The sequence below is a fragment of the Anser brachyrhynchus genome, assembly GCF_964034855.1.
Source record: "Anser brachyrhynchus genome assembly, chromosome: 26".
NCBI lineage: Eukaryota > Metazoa > Chordata > Aves > Anseriformes > Anatidae > Anser > Anser brachyrhynchus.
The window spans coordinates 4,213,207-4,219,250 of record NC_137719.1 but is presented as its reverse complement, the minus strand read 5'-3'; the positions used below and the strand labels follow the sequence as shown (position 1 = coordinate 4,219,250).

General features: G+C 42.4%; 1 long non-coding RNA gene across 1 annotated transcript in view; it reads left to right on the top strand.

Moving 5' to 3' along the window:
• The window catches only part of LOC308183099, a 70,097-nt gene that overhangs the window by 4,401 nt on the left and 59,652 nt on the right, over positions 1-6,044 (top strand). The window contains exons 3-5 of the long non-coding RNA XR_013942258.1: positions 797-958; positions 4,317-4,394; positions 4,766-4,859. This is a non-coding gene — a long non-coding RNA (uncharacterized lncRNA). The remainder of the gene's footprint in view (positions 1-796; positions 959-4,316; positions 4,395-4,765; positions 4,860-6,044) is intronic.

Here is a 6,044-nt window from a genome sequence, read left to right as displayed (position 1 = left end):
CGGGCTGCGTGCCAGCCCAGGTGTTCCCGACTGTGTATAAATTTGCCAAAGAACAATGAAAATAGCAGCTGATTGTGCTGACAGATTCTTCTGGTAATTTCCTGTTGTTTGGCATCTTCAGGTTACTTTCCCACAATTATGGATCCTGATGAAGTCTGGGGCCTTCAAATCCACTTTTTAACTGGAGACGAAGTGATTGTGTGTGTGTGCGCGCACACGCGGAGCCCTGCTCTCTCCAGCCCCTAGCCTTTTCCCCTAGTTACCAGATGTTTTAATTTAATTCGTTTTGCAAAATACATATTTTAATGAGTCTGAATTAGAAAAACTATTTGCACCTGCATCATATAGAATTTCTTGGCAGTCCCACCATGGCTTTTGCCAGGATTCATGCTTCTTCTGCCGCTTAAACCTGCCACTTAGAAGGCTTTCCTCTTGTGCCTCCCATTATCTTCTAAATCAAGGCTGCTCAAGAAACACTCGCTAATGGAACTCAGAGCCTCGAGCTGGCCACGGGGGGGGGGGAGAAGGATCTGACAGCTCGAGACGCTGACAACAAGGTGGTGTGAAAAGTGCAGGGTGTCTTCAGATGCCAGCCGTTGTTTCGGGATCTGGGGGAGAAATGGCTGTCCCTGAAGAGTTCCGAGTTTTATCATCTAGAAGGAGAGAGGGAGAGCCAGAAGGGAAGGCAGACTTTACAGGGATCTTAAAGCTTCATGCAATCCAGTCTGTCAGGAAGTTATAAATACTCATGTGGGTTTTTTAAGCAACTTGATTTTTTTCTTCTTTTTTTTTTCAGTTGGAACAGAGCTGGATGGGCACCAAGGGACACTCGCCCTGGGTCCGTTGTCTCATTTCTTCTCTGTGTGCATTCCAGAGTGAGGGAGAGCAGAGCGCATGGGTCTGTGCTGCTGCAGCGTGTGTGAAGAGGAGAGGGAGAATTCTGTCCAGCCTTTCCTCGGTGCGTTTCCTCCTAGTCGAGCTATTCCTAGAATATCAATTCTAAGAGCAGCTCTGAGTTTGGAGAGATTTTGCAAACCTTTGGTGATTTTTTTTGTTTTGTTCTGTAGTTTAAATGTATGTTCCATAGAGAAGTGATTTTTGTGGTTTAAAATGAATGAATGTCCTTCCTTGGCTAGAGGATTTTCTACCTTTTTCTTGTCCTTAAAGAGGGGAAAATCTTCATTATTTGTGGGGCACGTGAAGTAGAACTAAGGCTGATGAAAACTACCCTGTTTTTTTAACTCTTTTCTGCAAAAAATTGCTATTTTCACTAAGTAAAAATTTCTGCCAAATACCTGCTTTCCCTGAAAAAGAAAAGAAAAGAAAAGAAAAAATCTCAGGTTCTTTTTGGCTTGGAGGAGGGGAATGACATATCAATATTTCAGCAGATCAAGCACCTTTTCTTTTTGCCTCAGTTTAAGGCAACAGCAACTCCTGGCTGCTCTGCGTTGGGCTGTTCACAAACCCGAAGGGATTGGTTGAGGTGCTGAGGTTGGGTCCAGTATCCCAAAGGGTCCTCTTCTTTGAGACCACCAGTTTGATCCGCTCCTCATGTAAACCACTTGCAAAGTGTGCTCTGTCTCGCTGTGCTGCCCGACTCACTAGGTTTTAAACTATCTGGTAGAGATCTATATTTGTTCCAGAAGGTCTCTGGTTCAAATTCTGCTGACAGCCTTTGCAGGGACCATCACGGTTCCCTCAGTGATAATGGCTGTTACCAATGAGCGTCCCATGTGTATTTCACCGAGCAGGTTAGGAAAAGGAGGGAAATAATGTTGTGAAACTCCCCCCTCACCCTCTGGTTTTCATCAAAAAATTCTTTTCAGTGGAAATCTTCTCCCAGCTGGAGTGTCGCCTTCTGTTCAAATCCCTAAAATTAGACTGAGAGTCTTCTCTCACTTAAACAAATCCATGCTGTCTGCTTTACGGTAATTATCATTCTGTAGCAGTGGCAAAGGCATGCAGGTTTGCAGAATCCTTTGAAGATGAAAAGCTCTGCGCTCCTCGTCTTGGTCCTGGCGCATGTCGGTAAACAGGTAGAACACATGGGAAATGCAGGAGGGTTCGAAACGCTGCTCCCCGCAAGCAAAGCTGTAGCTGCAGCGATGTACTCACCAGGCTGTGAATCCACCTTGCAGGGACTATTTCAGGTTTCTGGCTCTGGGGAACTGCCAGCTCTCTACCTACCCACTCAGCCCGATTCCAAGCCTCCTGAAAGCAATTAGAACTTTGTTGCTAATTGCTGAAGTGCCTGGTGTTGTCCAAGCCCCTCCATCTGTAGGACCCACCTTGGAGCACATCTCTTCCATGTGTCCCTGAACAGAGTCGTGGTGACTCCATTGCACCGGGGGCTTCTCGTCCCTGGAAAGGCTGATCCCAATTAATGGTGTCCCCGTGAGCTTCTGTAAGATCAGGCGATAAATACTGCATGAATATGACTTCTCTAACAGGTCCTTGCTGTCTCCTAATCGATTTATGGTGAGTGAGTGACATGGAATCATCCAGCCTCCATAAGTCAAGGCTTGTCTTCCAATTTCATACTGGTAATGGCATGTGGGGGGGCTGAATATTGCCAGCTTCATGATTTGCAGTCTCCTGATAGTCTCGTGGAGCATTTGTAAGCTCTGCAACACGTCAGGTGTGGGAGGTCTACCCTGCTGCTGGGACGGCTGCAGTGCTCACACCATCACTAGCAGGGCATTCATTTAGAGGGTGTCTGTTTCAACTGTCTGGTTTTGGGAGGGAGAGGTTTACATGTTTAATTTCTTTCTCTCTGCTCTTTCTCTTCTCTTTCTCTCTCCTCTTCTCCCCTTCTTCCTTTTTGACTTGTATGCTCAGTGAGCCAGGCAGACCTCAGTTTGGATTGTTACCCCTCTGATGAAGCAGTGGATAGAGGAGGTTTGTTTCTGGTCTGTATCTCCTCTGACCAATTCTTTTTTTTCCACCCATCATTTTTTTCTGCCTTATTTTCCCCATTTCCCCTCTGTGTGGAGGCTTTTTTTCCAGGACAAGGACATTCTCTCTCAGTGCTTGTTCTGCTATTGCAGTGAGAGAAAGCACCGTTTCATCTGAGACTTCTGTGCATTGTAGCATATTTCTGATATTCCAAAGACTTTACACACTGTTGGATGGAGAGAACTGGAATGTGGATCTGTCCAGATCTACCTCTATTTCTTTTGCAGGCTTCCTACATGGCTTTAGACAAGTCATTATACACCATTCTGCCTCCATTTTCCTATCTGTGACATACAGACAGGGGCTCTGTCCCACAAATAGCTTTAAAACCTACAGAAGAAAGATTTTTGCCAAAGCCAAACATTGTTTTATTAAAATTAATTGAAAACATACATGTTTAGGACCTGATCCTAGTCAGTCTCATTGGTTCAATTCCTTGACTATTAGCTTTAACCTTAAAAAACGAAACTTGGTGAACAGTGGTGCATAATGGGTCATAAATTTGCCCCTAGATTAACAACCCGAACAGTCAGAGCTCTTGTGAAAAGAAACCACTATAGCAGGTGGTTGGCAGAAGTTGAACCCTGGACTTCGGCACCAACAGAGCCTTGTGTGAATCGTGCTGGAGGTGTCGTTTTGTTAACTGGCTGCGGAAGCAAGCTTTTAAAGACCATTCCAACCAACCACAGCAGCTGAGGAGGTGACATGTTCTTTACAAGTATTTTACTTTCACCAACTGGGATTTTTATTCGCGTTATAATTCAGTGAAAATGTTGCTTTCAGAATGTCCCAGGCTGCCCAAGGAATTTGATCACCCAGTTCCTAATAAAATGAATGCAACTGGAAGCCTAAACCCTTGTGGATGCAGTAAAATTAGTATTGGTGTTTTGTTCTTTCTAGATAACAACCTTGCTTAACTGGGAAATGGGGCAAAAGGAGCTAAGTGGGGCCCTTTGTCCAAATAAATTTGGTGTTTGAGAAGTTTTCTGGTTTTCAGTCATGCTTGCCGTGTGATTCTGAAAAGCACACGTCACCTCTCCAACAAGCAGCAGTCTGGGTAGCTAAAGATGCAGATGTATTTTAGCAAAATATCTTGATATAATCTTCATTTTAAAAAAGAAAAAAAAAAGCTTCTTTTAAAATTAAACCTGGTATAAAATGCAGCATTCTGGCAGATAGTTAATTTGTCTTTCTAGAAAGAAAAGTAGAAAGAAAAGAGGAAAAGGCATGCACTTCCCATTGTCTGAGTGGGACAGCACACCACGTTATAAAACAAACTTCCTATACTCTTCAGTTTATGAGACAAGTATTTATGGCTATGAAGAAAAGTGTGGATGATCTCTCCTGTTTCTTTTCCCAAGACTGTTATCTTTGGATCAAGCCAAGAATGTCGGAACACACGAGGAAGCATTGTCTTGGCAAAACCAGGGCTGTTCCAGGTAAGGGAAGGAAGATCAGGGAGGCAGTGTGTACTGCCAGGCATAAAGCGACACTCCGTAGGGTTATCAATTCATCTGGCTGTTCCAGATTGTGGAAATGCCGTCCAGCTTTTTTGTACGGGTACATCACACTACCCCCAGCCACTGGACTTGTTTCAGTGCCTGTCTTGCCTTGATTTACTGCCTTTGCTCTGAGCATGCATTGATGAGATTTGATTTTTCTTTCTGTTGCTGGGGATTCTCCTCGTTTGTGGATTTTGAGAGTGGGAAAAGTGGAAGAAGTAACTGGAAGGTGAAATTCCTCTATAGAAATGCTGACTGCAGTGAAATGTTAAATCTTAAGTGATTTTTTTTAATACTTTTTTTTGTAGGCACTTCCAAATAAGCTGCTGGGCTCCTTGCAGTCTAATTCACTTCTACTGGCGTTCCATGTTCATGTTAAAATCTCCTCTGAAAGAAGATGTGGTAGGATATTGTTGATGCACTTTTCTCATACTTTTTCCTCTTCACGTAAGAGTGAATTTATAGAATTTGACTTAATTAAAATGGAATCTTTTCTGTTAGATTCTGTGAAAGTTTTTACCACTACAGCTGGACAGGTATAACTTCTTTGTATATATGCTCCTCCAAGGAGATCCATGAAAGAGTCATAAGGGAAGAATAGGTTCCACGGGGGGATTTATATTAGTAGAATTATTAAGATTCATCCATTGGCTTCTGCTAGCATAGCTTTTCCATGTAAACAAGTGACTAATGATTAGTCTCGTAAAGTAGGTAGGAATGCTAATAAAGATTTTTAAGTAGTGTTGATTTTGGTATCATTTTGGAAACTCCAGTCTGGTGAAAATGAAAATTTAGGCCCCTAAGTGACCACAATTTTGAAGCCCAGATTTTTTCAAAACAAATGGATTTTTTTGAGGAAAAAAAAGAAGAAAAAGGAAACTTCTAAGGGAAACTGAATGAAGGTATCATAAAGAACAAAGTACAAGGTAATCTCACAATAGAAGGACAGCGTTCTGTCTCATATGTGGAGGTGCCACATACTGCAGCTGCTGTAGCACTAAAGGCTCAGAGGCACAGACTGTGCTGCAAGCTGATGGTGGTTAGGTGACAGACAAGTTTTGATGTTATTATTTTCTGCTTAGAAGTAATTTTGTCAAAATCTAAACTTCTGTTGCAAGCAGATCACTTCCTAAAAACCTTTCTTAAAGGAAGACTTCCATGCAAAAATAATTGGAAAGTTCCGTTTGGATTTGATGCTGGCTTTTTAATGTCTTTCAACCTAAAAAAGACTGTTTTCTTCATTGCAAATGAAGCTTCCTTAAAAAATGAAAAGAATCCTTTTTCCCTCTCAAACTGACAGCAATTTCCATTCCAGATCCACTGCTTTCAGCTGTAGAATTGGGTGCGTAATTTTCACTGGTGTCTTGGGGAAAAAAGATTAAAAAAGAAAACCCAGTGTCTTGTAAGTGAGATGTATTCAAGGTGTGGTTGTCAGAGATCCTAGCCAAGGCCTGCAACTTCTGATTTTCCTTAAACAACTTTTATTAGAGGTTCATGTAAAATAAGTTACTAACAGGTAAACTTTCAGAGGACTCATTCTAGCTTTATATCACTCTAAGAAGGATCAGACCCTTTCCCTCTCTGTCT